General features: G+C 39.9%; 1 protein-coding gene and 1 pseudogene across 3 annotated transcripts in view; one reads left to right on the top strand and one right to left on the bottom strand.

Annotated features, from left to right (window-relative positions):
* CDK14 (cyclin dependent kinase 14) overlaps positions 1 to 16,681 on the bottom strand; it is a 522,981-nt gene that overhangs the window by 163,863 nt on the left and 342,437 nt on the right. The gene's annotated exons all lie outside the window — the stretch shown is intronic.
* Positions 11,784 to 11,876, top strand: LOC139017081 (U6 spliceosomal RNA; annotated as a pseudogene).

Here is a 16,681-nt window from a genome sequence, read left to right as displayed (position 1 = left end):
GGATAATGAGATTGTGTGGTCTACAGAAAGAAAGATCTTTCTTTAAAAACATTGGTGAATGAATAGGATAGGAACCTAGGTTTCAACTGGGTTGGAGTTACTTGTGAAGAACAGAAACTCAAATATTCTCAATGCTGGAGTGACATTTAAAAAAGAAAAGAAAAAAAAGACCCATGTGGAACATAACCTGGCAGCTTGCTTTGATGATTTCTGGAATGCCTTTCTTTAAATCTTGACTCTGTTCCTGGGCTCATACACGTTGAGAAGCATAGAAAATAAAATACAACATAAAATTCTAATCATTGGTAGAAGCAAGTGGACATAAGCAAAGGACAATCTCCTATCTGAAAGCAGGACTCCAAGTAGGAAGACAGTGACAAATAGATTCGCTCAACAGTAGCTGACAGGGAGGCATCTGTCTCTTATTGAAGAACAAATTAGAATCCCTGGCAAGACTTCCCTGGGGGTGACACTGGGCAGGAGTCTGGAGAGAGGAAAGGAAGGGAGCAAAGGATGAGGGGAATTGGGTTTTGTTTACTATGTAAATCTGAGCCTGTGTTGGGGTTGTGATATCTTGATGCCTCTCCTGCTGGCTTGAATCAATCAGGGGAGGTAATGAATTACATAGTTTCATTCCCATGTTCATTTGACTATTGGGCAGGACTGGAAGAAGGTAGAATTCAGATGCACTGGTGCCCTGAAATTGGCCAGGCCATGGAGGAATCCAGGAAACCCCAGGAAAGCCCTGCTCAGAAAGGCTCTGGTGTCTGACATTTATTTACTGTCACATCCTCTCAATAAGTTACTCATTGTTCTTTCACGTATACACCACCCAGTTATTTGTATGTGGGTCCGGGCAAGGGACTCTTTATAGTCACTCTTTGAGGAACATTCACTATGTACATAGCAGCATGCTAAATGCTAGGGGGTATGAGTGCCGGGGGCCAGCCCCAGTGGTCCAGGGGTTCCCAAAGGTGTGGACGGAGTCGGCGAAGGAGGTTTTACACAGAGACAGCGTTCAGAACTCTCTAGCTTTCCTCAGTCTCCGTGGATCTTCCCTGTGCCTGGCTGAGGCCACAGAGAGAGATCCCAAGGCAAGCTGAGCCTTTATTTTATAGTGAGCGGTAAACAAGGTAGTGGTTTCCATAGTCACACAGTAAGTTACACTGTTTTAAGTTTCACTTGTTTTTGTTCTTGTAAGTTTCACTTGTTTACACTGCTCTTGTAAGTTTCACTTGTTTTTGTTCTTGTTGCACTTCCCTCAGCCCATTAGCTTCCCGAGTAAGATCTAGGGAGCTTTATACAAGGTCAAGCCTAATTATGCTAAGAGGACTGTGCTCTCTAAGCTGGGAATTGTTTATGACTTTGCCCACAGGTCAGTCCGAGGCTTAACCCTATATCAGTTTCCCACATATGAGGAAACAATCCCAACTTGCAGCCAAGATAAGTAATCAAGACTGAATGTACCCTCTTGTCTGAAACAACTAAAACACCAGCGAAAATAAATGAAGAAAAATGGCTCTCAAGTATGTAAATGTCAGGCAATAAAGGACAGTGATTCCTGAGAGACAGAAAACAAACAACACGAACTCTACACTTTACTATCTGGAAAAAATGTCTAGGTCACGATGCAGGGAGGGGGAAACAAAGAGAGCGTATTAACCTCTCTCAGTTGAAAATATGCAGCTGAAAATCCAGGGAAGCAAAGCCTGCTAGAATTTTTAGAGCGGACTATCAGGGAGGAGAAATCAGTATCATGATAAAACTCTGGTGATTCTAACTCATAGTTCAGTTAAGTACTGACTAATGTGCAAAGTTAAAGAAACTCCCCGATGCTAAGGAAAGAACCACCCGAAAGGTTAAACCATGCCCAGAGCTCACACAGGGCTGAGAACAGTGGCTCCATCTCCCAAGTGTCATAATGGAACACCACTGAATTCACAAAGCATTGTTTAGTCACCAAAGCATGGTCCACGGGGTCCGAAAGGCTGGCAACCACTGGTTTAGAGTACTAAGAAGGATCTTGCTTCAGTAGTAGAGAAAAATCCATCATAGGCTAAACACCATAGCTTGGGTCCTGACCCACCATAGCTTGGGTCAAAGCCTAAAGGCAAGACCTGAATGGGTAAAACTGTTTCAAGTAACTTGACCATGTCACAGGACAAGCTGAAGAATATTTTTTTCTTGGAATATATAAATACATAGAAAAAATCCACACTATATGGCAATGAATAAAAAAAAAAGTACCAGGAATACGAAGAAGGAGGAAAATACAACTTACAATGAGAGGAAAAAAATCAATCATAAAAGCAAACTGATCCAGAAGTAATGAAGATGAAAGAATTTGTAAAAAAGGAAACTGTGAAAGAGCAAACTCCTACAGATGAATCCTACAATGTGTAAGATGAAAAAATGCACTGGATGAGATTAATGACTACTTAGGCAATGAAGAAGAAAAGAAGAATAAACTTGAAGACAAGACAACAGAAATGCTCCAAACTGAAACATTAGGAAAAAAGAAAAAAAGTCAACAGAATATCAGTGACAATCAGTGAATCAAGTGGCCAAATGGACATGCACTGGTAATTCCTGAAGAAGAGTGACAGGGAGAGGTTGAATAAAATGTTTAAAAAAGAAGAACTAGAAAAGTTCTTAATTTGTTGAAAATTTAAACTGATTTACAAGTTTAATGAACCCTAAGCACAAAACTAAACAAAAAACCACTTCATAATCAAATTATTTAAAACTAGTGATGAAGAGGGTATTTGAAAAACACAATCAGAGACAAAAATACAATTCAGGCAGAGAAACTCAGATAAGAAAAACATATTTTTTGTCTAAGATGATGCAAGATAATATGATGATCTCAACAGATGAGAGAAAAACAAATATCTGACAAGACCAACATACATGCTTAATAAAAACTTGCAACAAAGTAGGAATAGAAATAAACCTCTTCAATCTGATAAAGGACATCTGCAAAAAACCTAAAGCTAGCATCATCCTTATTTGTCAAACAATGAATGCTTTCCCCTAAGATTAAGACCAAGACAAAGATGTCCACTCTCACTACTTCTAGTCAATATTATGCTGGAGGCCCAGCCAGCATGGCTCAGTGGTTGAGTGTCGACCTATTAACCAGGAGGTCACAGTTCAATACCTGGTCAGGGCATATGCCCAGGTTGTGAGGTCGACCCCCAGTGGAGGGCGTGCAGGAGGCAACTGATGAATGGTTCTCTCTCATCGATGTTTCCATCTCTCCCTCCCTCTCCCTTCCTCTCTGAAATCAATAAAAAAATATTGTATTGGAGATTCTAGCCAGTGCAACAGAGCAATAAAAATAAATTAAAAGACTACATGTTGGAAGGAAGAAGAAAAACTATTCAGAGATGACATAATCATTTAAATAGGAGTCTACAAAAAAGCTACTGGAACAAGTTGATTTTAACAAGTTTGCAAGATATAAGATCAACATACAAAAGATCAATTGTATTCTGTATACTAGTAATGAATAACTAGAATTTTAAATTAAAATACCATTTACAGTAGCATAAAAGTATTAAATAGTTATAAATCTGCCAAAAGATATGCAAGACCTGTACATTTCCAATTATGAAACATTGGTTAGAGAAATTAAAGACTATTAAATCAAGGTAGAATGCACCATGTTTACAGATTGGAAGACTCAAGATTACAAAAAAATGCCAATTTCTCCAAACTGATTTGTAAATTCAACATAATCCCATTCAAATACTCAGTATGCGTTCAGTGGATAATAAAAGGCAGATTCTAAAACTCATATGGAAATGCAAAGACTCTAGATAGACTAGTTAGCTAACTGTGAAAGAAAAAGTTGAAAGAGTTATCAAATCTGACTTCAAGTCTTATTATGAAATTACAGTAATCAAGACAGTGTATTATTGGCATCAAGAAGGAACACTCTAGTAATACGCATACATGGTCAACTGATTGTCAATAAAGTTGCAAAGACAATTCTTTTCCACAATGGTGCTGAAACAATTGGATAGGTATATAAGAAACATTTATTTTGTATGGAACCACATACAAAAATTAACTAAAAATTGATCAAAGGCATAAAATTATAAAACTTCAAGAAGAAAACACAGAAAAAAATCTTTGTGACCAGGGGATAGACCCAAGATTTCTTTGGACTTCATCAAAACTATGTACTTCTGCTCTTCGAAAGAAACTATTAAGAGAATGAAAAGACAAGCCAAAGAATGAGATAAAATATTTGAAAATCACATATCTGATAAAGTTCTCTATCCAGAATATAATTTTAAACACTCTCAAAACTCAATTGTCATAAAAAACAATAAAGAGTGAACAAAATGTTTGAACAGATACTTCACCAAATAAGACATATGGATGGCAAATAAGTACATGAAAAGATGCTCATTATTAGTTATTAGAGAAATGGAATTAAAGCCACTATAAGATACTAGTACACACCCATTAAAATGCATGAATTTAAAGATGTAGAGCTGGAAGTCTCATACAGGGCTGTTGGCAATGTAATACAGTACAACTTTGGAAAACAGATTGGCAAGTTTGTTTTTTTAGTTAAACATACACCCACCATTCGATCTTGCCTTTCCAATCCCAGTTATTTACCTAACTAAGGCAAAAGGAAACAATGTCCATTTAAGGATTTATTCATAGCAGCTTTATTTGTTGTAATCAGAAACAACAAAATTGGGAACAAACAAAATGTCAACATATGAATGGATCATCAAATTATGGTATGTCCATACCCTGGAATACCATTCAGCAATAAAAAGGAAAGAACTACTGGCACTCACAACAACATAAAGGAATCTACATAGTGATGCTCACTAAAAACCACCACATCCCCCCTGCCCCCATCAAACAAAAGAAAGGGGAAGAAGGAGTACAAACTCTACATTTCCATTTATATGAAATTTAAGAAAATGCAAACTAATCTATGGTGACAGTAAGCAGATCAGTGGTTGCCTGGGGATGGAAGGGAGAAAAAGGGAAGGGACTATCCGGAAGGGGGGGAGGGGGTGTTACAAGAAGGTATGGAGAAACTTTCAGGGATGCTGGAGATGTTCGCTATCTCTACTACAGTAATGGCTTCTTAACAAAATTTATTACATGGGATACTTTAAAAACAGTATGTTAATTACACCTCAAAGGCAATTAAAATTTAGCATAAAATGTAACTACAAAGTATAAACTCTTGTTCTAGGGTACTGTTTCTAAAACTTCAATGAAGTCGATGTCCTCTTTTAAACATACAATCCTCATGCCTTCCATAAATGTTGTTTAAAATTTCAGAAGTAACTAAGTATTCTGACAGGAACAAAGCCAAGGTGACTGAACATGCTTTTTTAAACTGCAAATTCTCCTGCAGTCACTTTGATGGGGTCCAGTCCCTTTGAGATGATGATTTTAAGTTTTATTTTTAAATACTGCCAATTAGGCATTGGAGGATATAAAGCAAATACAACGGAGAAGGAAGTAAGAAAGGAGCGAAATTAACATCTAACAACATACAAGTAAACTTCAAAGAATAACCTCAAATGTGGTCTGAAGGTTAAGTTTTGGCCTTTAGTCTAAATTTGAATCAAAAGCTGCGATGCTTGCTTAGACAGTTGTTTATTCATTTTTCACCTGCCTGTTTCCCTCTCACCCTTGATTACTGTTTATCCCTCCAGCCACATTAAATTCACAATTTCAGGCTGCTAGCTGGCCTCACATTGAGTCAGCAGAGCTTTGTGACCTGCCAGACAACCAATTCCTGAGTGGAATTACTGCAACCTACGCCACCGCCACCATCCCTGTTTTCTGGCGTTTTCCCTCCCCTGGCTCACACTTCCAGACTCTGAAAGGCTCTGGTGTGTCCCGAATGAGCATTTAAAGTGGCATACATCTTTTTTAGGAGGCCACCACCATCCTTACCTCCATTAACACACAGTGACTACAAAGGTTGCAACTATTCCTGAAAATATCTAACCAATTGTCATGTTTAAGGTGAAAAACAATCAGAATGTAAAATGATATTCATAAAAGAATCGGAACCACATAAAAATCAGAAGGACGTGTGTAAAAATGAAAATAGTTAGGTTTCTTCCCTGCCTCCCTCCTGTTTTCATTATCTTTATTGATGTTATATGGTCTTTATGGGGGAGGGGGGGACCCAGTTTATTGACAGCTGCTAGCTGGAAGGCTTTTTCATTCTCTCGAGCTGAAATGAATCTGAGGCTTCTATTCATCTGGGGAAAAAGAAAAAAAATAACAAATATATTTTGCTCCTGTGGTGGGTGTTATAACTGTGGTGGATTTGTTTGACTGCCAATTACTGGTAACAGTTATCTGATTGTTATACATTTTATAAATGTGTCTATAGTGTTCTGTCTGGAAATGTATATGGTTTAGGGGAAAAAACTATCATAACTTTACCTCCCTTTCCACAAGATGAGAAACCTGACCCTGGTTTATTTAGTGATATGGCCTATACCATTCTACAAGCACAGGGTATGTTATGACCACTCCCAGGAAGGTCTGGTCAGAATACTGTCTCCAGGGAATAACACTACTGTGGCAAATCATCTAAGAGAGGAAACAAGCTTTTGTTGGGTTTATTCTGAAGGTCAGAGAACAGGCCACCCCAACATATGCTGTGTTGATATATTGATGATCTTGAGCTGCAGATGCTTGAAAAACAGCAAATGCAAGGAGAGGCTTTCACTGAAGTCTCCTGATCTGCCTAAAATCGGACTCCCCAAAAGGAGCTCAAATGTTATAGTTCTGCTAAGATAACGCATGAGCGCATAGCTTGAGCGCACAAGCCCTGGTCAGAACCCAGGATGCTACTGCGGGCTCCCCTTCCACAATAGGAAAACCTGGGCACAACCTGCATTTTTAGGACGAGATGGTATCCTATCTAATAAAAGACAAAAAGGGTAATTAACCGTACCTCTGCTACGCTTCCCATTGGCTAATCAGCGAGATATGCAAATTAACTGCCAATAAAGATGGCGGCCGGCAGCCATGCAGCTGAAGCGAGCAGGAGGTTTGCTTGCTCCAGTTATGGAGGAAACCAAGGTTCCCCGCCTGCCGCGGCCCGGCTCTAAGCTCCGAAAGCAACAAAGTTTCAATTATAGAAGCTAAACAAACCACAGATACCTGCTTTCAGCCAGACGTGGCCTCAGAGCTGGGAGCGCCAGTGAAGGCAACAGAGTTTCAATTATAGAAGGTAAATAAATCCCAGAATAAAAAAGAAAAAAAGAAAAAAAGGAGAGGCTGGGAGCTTCAGTTGCAGGACAGCCTTAAAACAGCCATCAGCCCCTCACCCACGCTGGCCAGGCACCCAAGTGGGACCCCCACCCTGATCCGGGATACCCTTCAGGGCAAACCAGCCGGCCCCCACCCGTGCACCAGGCCTTTATCCTATATAGTAAAAGGGTAATATGCAAATTGACCCTAACAGCAGAAAGACTGGGAATGACTGGTCACTATGACACACACTGACCACCAGGGGGCAGACGCTCAATGCAGGAGCTGCCCTCTGGTGGTCAGTGCACTCCCACATGGGGGAGCTCTGCTCAGCCACAAGCCAGGCTGATGGCTGCCAGTACAGCGATGGTGGTGGGAGCCTCTCCTACCTCCTCAGCAGCGCTAAGGATGTCTGACTGAGCTTAGGTCTGCTCCCCGCTGGCAAGTGGACATCCCCCGAGGGCTGCCGGGCTGCCAGAGGGATGTCTGATTGCCAGCTTAAGCCTAATCCCCCAGGGAGCAGGCCTAAGCCAGCAGGTGGTCATCCCCTGGGGGGTCCCAGACTGCGAGAGGGCACAGGCCGGGCTGAGGGACCCCACCCATGTACAAATTTTTGTGCACCGGGCCTCTAGTCTATATAATATTATTATATTATTATATATTAAAAATTATATTATATTATATTATAATATTTTTTAATAATAAATTTTTTAATTATAATATAATTTTTTGTGTGTGCACATACAATTTAATTTTAGGTCTGGGTGAGATCGCTTCAAATGATAGACATTAAAATATATTTGGGGAGATAACCCACTACAAAGTGTAATATGCTAATTAGACCAGATGACCTTCCAGACGAAGGCGGGGCTGCAGGGAAGCCCAGGTCCCAGGTGCCAGAGGGAAGCTGGTGCCAGCAGCCGGGGGAAGGAAAGCCTACTCTTGCTTGAATTTCGTGCATCAGGCCTCTAGTAAATACATAACATCGAAGACCTGATTATCATGCAGTGGTTAAAACAAAATACAGTGAGATGAAAACAATGTTTGTAATTTTTTTAAGTGAAATATACATCACTCATGAACACATACTACTTAGACATAGACATAGAAGAAAGTCTATGCATAAAATTGTTTTTTAAATATATTTTATTGATTTTTTACAGAGAGGAAGGGAGAGGGATAGAGAGTTAGAAACATCAATGAGAGAGAAACATCGACCAGCTGCCTCCTGCATACTCCCTGGGGATGTGCCTGCAACCAAGGTACATGCCCTTGGCCGGAATCGAACCTGGGACCCTTCAGTCCGCAGACCAACGCTTCATCCACTGAGCCAAACCGGCCAGGGCTATGCATAAAATTTTTAATCGGAGCTTCCAGGGAGGGATTACTGTGATGCTGAAGAGAATTTTAACTTTAACATTCACATACTTCCATAATATAGTGAAATTCTAAGTGAAAAGACAAGATTAAATAAATTTAAAATAAATGGAACAGGGTATTGATATGGAGAACCAATGGTACAAATAATAGGACATGATCAAATTAAGAAAATGAATTTGGTAGTACAGGTGTTGGTAGTGAGAAATTTCTATCAAGGAGAATGTATAATGTTTTTCCGAAAAAAAAAAAAAAAAAAAAAAAGCACATGTTAAATGACTTTCTCTCTCCTTCCCTGCTAACAGCCACAATCCAAGTTTCTGGGTAAATGCAGCCAAGGTAGCAGGCAGAACAGAACATTAAACAACGAACAAAGGGGTCCTATGGGGAAGAGGAGTTTCAACATTAAGTTACGCCTTTAAGAACTAAAGAGAGTGATGGTGAAAAAAATGTTCTAGTTCCTTTTCAGATTAAAATAGGCTATGCTAATTCTGAACACTGCCAGCAGGCTGACTTCCCAGCTGCCCCACAGTCTAGTCTGGGGCGCTACCAGTCTGCAGGGTGCAGCCCGTCCGCCTACAAGGATGGCTGACACCGGCTTGTAGGGGTGTCTCCGGGACCGGCCTGTAGCCATCACCGCCTCCTGGGTGGGACAAGGAGGAGATGTGGTGTCTTTACGAACGGCTTCAGATCTCAAACCACAGCCGCCCACATCACCATCTGTTTTGTGCCATGTGGACCCTAAAAGAAAAATCCGGTTTGGTCCTAAAAATACTATTTTGCCTCACAAGGAACGAGACGTCTCCTTGGGCTCTGACTCCTGGGCCTCTGTTTTACATAACATTAATTAGAGATGCTAATTCTGTGCTGGAACGGTACAGTGGCCACACCCTGGAATATGAAATTGTAAACCTTAAAATTCTGCCAAAAATGTGTCATTTTATACAAGCGTAGCAGTTTTAAATTGCTCATGGCCCAAGCCTCCCTGACCATGAGTTCTAACTTGACTGGAGTCATAAGCTTGGACTGGAGTCAATCTTGCTCTTCCTTTGACTCATGGACCCCTCTTATTTAATAAGAAACCTACCATTTAATAATGAAATGTTCACATTTGACTTTGCAGGAAATAAAAATCCCCCAAATTGTTACTGAGATCTCAGGACAGAAGTTAGGAACTGTTTCCTATCAATGCAATGTTACTCAGTCCCAAATGCACCTTCCATCGCCTACCTGTGACACTGGATTATATCTCCCTTGGCAGCTGGCAAGATTTTAAGTTTAGTCAATAGGTGGTGCTGAAGGAACCTTGGTGGAGGAAGGATCTTAGCTTGATCCAGGGCACTGGATCTCCCGCAGTGCACCAGCCATCCCACCCCTGGCGCCTGGCCCTCCAGCTTTCCAGCCCTAGTCCAGAAGCTCCCTGCCTGCCTGCCTGCTAGAAGCAAGAGGGGATTTCCTGCTTGCAGAGCCCTGCCTGCCAGCCTAGGCCCTCTGCTACCCTAGAGGGAGAACCCAACTCCTAGTCTTGATTAGATGTTCCCTGCCACCAGCCTCTGTTCTGCACTGTGGACCAGCGCTGGCCCAGGGCAACCCAAAGAGCTACCCTGCCAATCACACCTTTCCAACTGTGTTCCCTTCTTGGATTCTGTCCCTTCGGCCTTAGGATACTTTAGAACAGTGGTCGCCAACCTTTGGAACCTCAAGAACAACCAGTGGTCCACGGACCACCGGTTGGCGACTGCTGATCCAAAGGTTTCCTTAAACTAGCGGTCGCCAACCTTTTGGACCTCACAGACCACTAGTGGTCCGCGGACCACCGGTTGGCGACCGCTGCTTTAGAATTCTCTTTTATACCTTCTTAATAGCAAATATCTTGCAAATAGTTAATAACTCTCTCTATTAAATCATCACTGTTTAAATTACAGGGTTGATTTTTAACTCCAGACTGGACCTTGACTGGTAGCCATTCATTGAAGAAGGTAGCAGCTTTAAACCTCATGTTGGCTCTCAATGTAGTTCATTAATTTCATCATTCATTTCCCACTGTCAGTCCAGCACACTGCTAAACAGTTTATTTCAGACTTTCTCTTGTATCCTTTAATTTTCAATTCAACCAACTTAACAGCAACTAACTACCAGAAGATGACATCAACTAATATTCATTAAGGAAAAGAGCTTTCTTCAGAATCCAAAATTTTAAATTTTTTGATTTACCCTCATGTTGATCTTGCTCACATTCTTTTCAGGTTAAAAGAAAAAGTCAGAATCGCCCATCACTAAAACACCTCCCCCAAACTTAATACATAACACAGTTATTCTTTATTTTAGATTTTATAGGGCAGTAACTTCCTTATAGTTATTGCCTTATCTTTTCTTTTTCTCAACAGATTAAAGGTGGAGATCAATTTGGAGACTTTACAACAATATTGAGTCTACTAGTTGATGAACATGGTATATCTCCCCAGTTACGGTTCTCATTCTATATGCCGTGGAGTTGTATAAGCTCTTGGAGGCAGATCAGGGCTATTTTGGGGGATGGAAAGGGAGGTCAAGCGGGTGAAATTTAGGGCCTCAGGATTATAGGTGAAATTTATGTAAAAAATACATTACTAATATTTTTTTTTGAAAACTATGGATACTGTAGCCTCCTTCTTTAGGTGAAGAAGTGAATCCTGCTTAAGCATGTCCAATTACAAACAAAGACAAGACTAGAAGTCAAGTCTTCCAACAAGCAGTCCAGAATGAGCTTTTATTCCAGAATTTATGTAAAAATACCTTTGACATACTTTTTACATTTACTATCTATCATGACATAAAGTCATAAATTCCATAAATTTATCACAGATGGTTATGTTCTATCACTTGCACTGGATTTAAACACAGTGTAATGCCAAGAGAAAGAGCTTTGAAGACAACAATTGGGTTTAAGCTGTGCTGGCTCCAGTTACAGGCAAGATTTGTGTATTATTTTAATGGAGGCAGTATGGAACATTCAGGTCTCCCAATGCTGTTCTTCAAACCCTGCTGGGAGGTGAATTCACAAATTACTGAAACATATCCTAATCCCCCCCCCCCCCCCCCCCGCTCCCCCGCGTTCAGTGGAATTATTTAAATACTAATATTCTAATTAAAGTACAGAGTGGGTGCTCGCTTCAGCAGCACATATACTAAAATGGAAAGATACATGGCCCCTGCGCAAGGATGACATGCAAATTTGTGAAGCGTTCCATATTTTTTTATGTAATGCCTTAATCAATAAGGAAAAAAAAAAAAGAAATCACACCTTGAAAAAAAAATAGAAAGTATAAGAATATATTCTGCTGGTCAAATGCATGTAAGTTATCAGGTCCCCAAAGACATGAAAAGTCTATAAAGTATTGTGTGAACTGGCTTTACTTGAAGACATTCTGCAGGAGACATCCTAGTGTCCTAAACTGGAAAGCCTGGATGACATCCAGGATGGACATCCCTTTCCCTGGTTTGCTCGCAAAGGTCTACACCATTATAATTTAAAAATAAGACAAAGAGCTCATTCAGTTAACAATGCAGTAAGTTAATGATTAGAATTTATATTCATAAGGTTTAACTACATTGAAGCGTATGAATGCTGAAGAAGCTCACTTTCTACCATCAAAGTATCACTGGAAAGTGCTATTAACATAAAGGCAAAGGAGATGTGCTGCCCATTTTACCTGTGTGCCGTTAATTCCATGATATTGAATCTTTTACAGGACTGCAGACTGGCATCTTATTTATATTAATTTCAAATCAATGACTCACAAATCCATTGACTATAAAAGTTTAGCAGTAATACATCTTCGTAAAGCTTGGTTTGGGGGACAGGGAAAGAAAAACAAGATGTTCTCCCATGTGTGAAGGATAACATTTGGAGCACTTGAGACTTGCTTTACAGAGCAACACTTGATAGGTTTTTCTTAATATTCCATGTGTATTTTGAAAGTGCTACTTTTTCTCCAAATTCCATAAAAATCTCCTTTAAAATGAAAAAAATAAAATTAAAATAAAGTACAGAGTGGAAGGGTAAAAAGAAAGTCTCTTTTTATATTCACATTTTTTAAAGAGAAGAAAGGAGAAAAGAAAAAGCAGAGTGACTACTGAGTAAGGAACCTTCATGTTATGTTTTCATTATTACTGTTTTATTTCTACAGCAGGTTATGCTGAGACACACAGTGAATAAAATCTCTTCGTTTGCTTTCTTCTTTATTTTCTGAGTGAATTTTTTATCTTCTCATCTGAAATGACAGGCTAGTATTATCAAAGCTGTGTATCCTCAGATTCGGTAGCGGACCTGAATTTCCTTTTTTCATTATTTTTGGTAGAACACACAGACCGTAGGGGTAAGCTATCAGCACCCATATATCTCCAAATTCTTACTAGGTTCCCTTAAGGGGCAAAGAAGATAATTAACCTGTCATCCTAGACAGTGTACTGTTCCTTCTCAATGTTTAAAATTTTTATCATAAAGAGATGAACCAGAACAAAGAAAAGGAAGCATTTCTAACCAAAGCCACTGAAGAGCATAAAGGCAAATACTGAGTTCTCAGAAATTCTAAGACTAAAAACCAAAACCAAAACAATACACTCAAAACAGTACTTTTGCCTGCTGACTTGTACTTGCTTTCTTCATTTAGTTACATATTTCTGAAAACCGATCTCCCATTTGACAACCTTGCTCCTATAAACGTTATTCTAATGAAGACCCAAGAAATATAAATAAAATATTTGAGATTGATTTTCTTTAATCCTCACCTGAGGATATGTTTTCCATTGCTTTTTCGAGAGAGTGGAAGGAAGAAGGAAAGGGGAGAGGGAGGGGGAGGGGAGGGGAGAGGGAGGCGGAGGGGGAGGGGGAGGACGGAGAAACATCTATGTGAGAGAAACACATTGATTGGTTGCCTCCCACAGGAACCTTGAGCCCTGACTGGGCCAGGGACCAAACCTGTAACTCAGTTAGGTGCCCTTGACTAGGAATGGAACCCATGACCCTTTGGTGAGCAGGCCGATGCTCTAACCACTTAGAAGCACTGGCTGGGCTTTCATTGATTTTTACATGTGCCATTCTCTTAGTTTATATGTTCATCTTAGTTAATATGTTGAGTTTCCTGAAGCACAAGGAAGCATTCTGAATCAGTCCCTTCACAAGCTGCTCTTCTGCCCTTGTCTCTCAATGTGAAGACCTCATTTAGAATGTCTCCTTCGTTAAGGGTTTGAGAAAGACCCTCTGAACATGAAATCTAATCTTTGTCTTCTTCTCCTTCCTAAAACATGTTCTGAATATTATCACACAGCAGCCTGGCATATGTGGGAGGAAAAAAGTCACAGTGCTCATCTCTGTCACCGGAGAGCACCTTGATGAACTGCTTACACCTATGCCAATCTCAGCATCTTCTTCTGTACCTGCAGGAGAGGCCCCGTCCTTTTCATACTGTCTTGGATGCTATCCCAGTGCTATAAACAGAAGGCTTGGCCTCTCAGGCGTGGCTGACATCAGTGGAAATAACCTGGAGTAAGTGGGCACATCAGCGAAAATAAAGCACAGCTGTTTGGAGGGCGGGATCACGTGAGATGAGACAGGAAAATACTGAGCAGCGACATGGCAGTAGCCAATAGTAGGCATATTTGTCGTTCTTTTACCTTAACATAGACAGGGCTTTGAACACTGAATTAAAAGTATAGACTAGATTCCTGGCATTTGTCAGGCTCAGTTCTTGGGCTTCAGGACTACCCATGGAGGGTGAGTCAAGGCTGGAGGAATTGAGAGTTCTGCTGTGTATCATTCAGCTCTCTAACTTTCTGAGAAAGCAGTTGGTTTAAAAAAGAGGAAAAAAATAAGAAAGAAAAAAACCCAACTTGCTTCTTGTAGAATTTTCATGAATAAAATCATTACTTAAAAAAAACAGAAGACAACGAAACATATATACCAGAGAAAAAAATGCTAAGCCCTGGCTGGGAGCTCAGCTGGTTAGAGTGTCATTTGTACACCAAAAGGTTGTGGATTTGATCCCTGGTGGGGCATGTACAGGAGTAACCAATCAATGTTTCTATTTCACATCAATGTCTCTATCTCCCCCTCTCTCTCTTTCTCTCTCTCTGTCTCTTTTCCCCACTGTCTCTTTCTCCCCCTTCCTCTCTCTCTAAAAATCAACTAAAAACACACACACACATATCCTTGGGTGATGATTAAAAAAAAGCTAAGTGGTGGCTGAGACAGAATAGTTTACTAGTAAATAATAATTCAATATTCATAAGTCAGAAAATAGCTGTTGTAACATACAGACCATTCTTTATCTTAACACTCAAAAGTTAAAGGTTCACTGGTCTATTAAAGTCACTGAGTTTAGCCCTAGCTGGTTTGGCTCAGTGGCTAGAGCGTCAGCCTGCGGACTAAAGAGTCCCAGGTTCAATTTCAGTCAAGGGCACATGTCTGGGTTGCAGGCTCGATCCCCAGTAAGGGGGAGTGCAGAAGGCAGCCAATCAATGATTCTCTTTCATCATTGATGTTTCTATCTCTCCCTCTCCCTTCCTCTCTGAAATCAATAAAAATATATTTAAAAAAATAAAGTCACTGAGTTTATATGATAGACAGTATAGTATAGCGCCTCTTACCTTTTTTGAAAGAATGTTGGTACAGGTCTGTTCAAATAAATGAGTGCTCCCATTTTAACCAATTCATGCCACATTAAATATGCAGGAAGAAGAAGGATCATCAGCAATGCCCCCAACCCTGTTCCCTACTCCCAAAGTAATGACTATAGGTTTTTGAGGCCTCAACTTGACCATGATACTGTACTGGCAGCCCTTGGCTTGAGGATCTTTGCACTGCCCTGCCTAGCAGAGCTTTCATTCAGTTGCCAGGCAATAAATATTTTTACTGCCTAAGTGTCTATTTCCTTCCACAAAGTGGCTCACTGACAGAACTAAGACATAATTCCTGAAAGGGGAAATCTTCCTATTGACACAGAAGAAGAGAATGGCCTTTTTGGACAGTATTCCACTTTGATTCATCTACAGCATCATCCCTCCATCCCCTAATAGACTATTTTATAGAGCAGTTTCAGGTTCACAGCAAAACTGAGCAGAAGGTACATAGATTTCCCATATAATAGCATCTTTTCCTGTTACCAAAAAATTGAGCTTAATGTTTGAAAAGATATACAAACACTGGATTACTTTTGTCTAAAAACCTTTTTGCTAGATAGAAGATTATAATTTCACTGAAGTTAATGCCTTTTCCATTTCATATCCAGTTAGACATCATGGTATCAGGAAGCTCACAGTTATGACGAGTCTCTCTATACACTATCTAATTATTTGTCTAAGCATATTTTTCATTATGAGGAAGAAAATTAATAAGGAATTGGCAATTTGATTAAGTTCCCTTATGGTTTAGATTCTGGATTTTCAAAGTGGCACATCCAACCAGTACTAAGTATTACAAAGAAAACTCAATGAAAATTGTGCCAAACTTCATCAAAGTAGACATTCCCTGAAGCCCACTGCTGGGCATATCCTAGGTACCCACAACTGCTGTACGAACTGAATCACATCCAGAGAGTCAATTACCAGATTAAAATGTGCATACATCACTACTCTGTGTGAGAGAGAAACATTATTTCATTTTAGCGGAAATAAGATGTGATCTGAGAAATGAGCCCAATATTATTCTCCAAAACACCTTTATTAATACCTTTTAGCTATTTACTTTTCATATGGAAAACATGAAACACTTTTTAATACTAAATTTTAATTAGAGCAAATTGATAGTAATTTGTTCTGAGCTTCAATCAAACGAACCAGGCATGTGAATGTTAAATCAGAGTGACTTACATATTATTGGAACAAGAACTGCAAAAGGAGAAACTAAAGGGAAATGTGATCTCACATCTATTGTTAAACAAACAAATGAAAGAAAATTGTCTTTAATTTTTAAAGTGGTTCTTAATGTCATCCCCACAGAGTTCCCCCGAAAAGATGCATTTTTTAAAAAGAACACAGTGAAGTATAAGAAAAATGCAGTAAT

Source organism: Myotis yumanensis, unplaced genomic scaffold (genome assembly GCF_028538775.1).
Source record: "Myotis yumanensis isolate MYYU_CA2020_CCGP unplaced genomic scaffold, mMyoYum1.0.hap1 SCAF_9, whole genome shotgun sequence".
In the NCBI taxonomy this organism is placed as follows: Eukaryota; Metazoa; Chordata; class Mammalia; order Chiroptera; family Vespertilionidae; genus Myotis; species Myotis yumanensis.
This window is presented reverse-complemented; position numbering and strand designations above follow the sequence as displayed.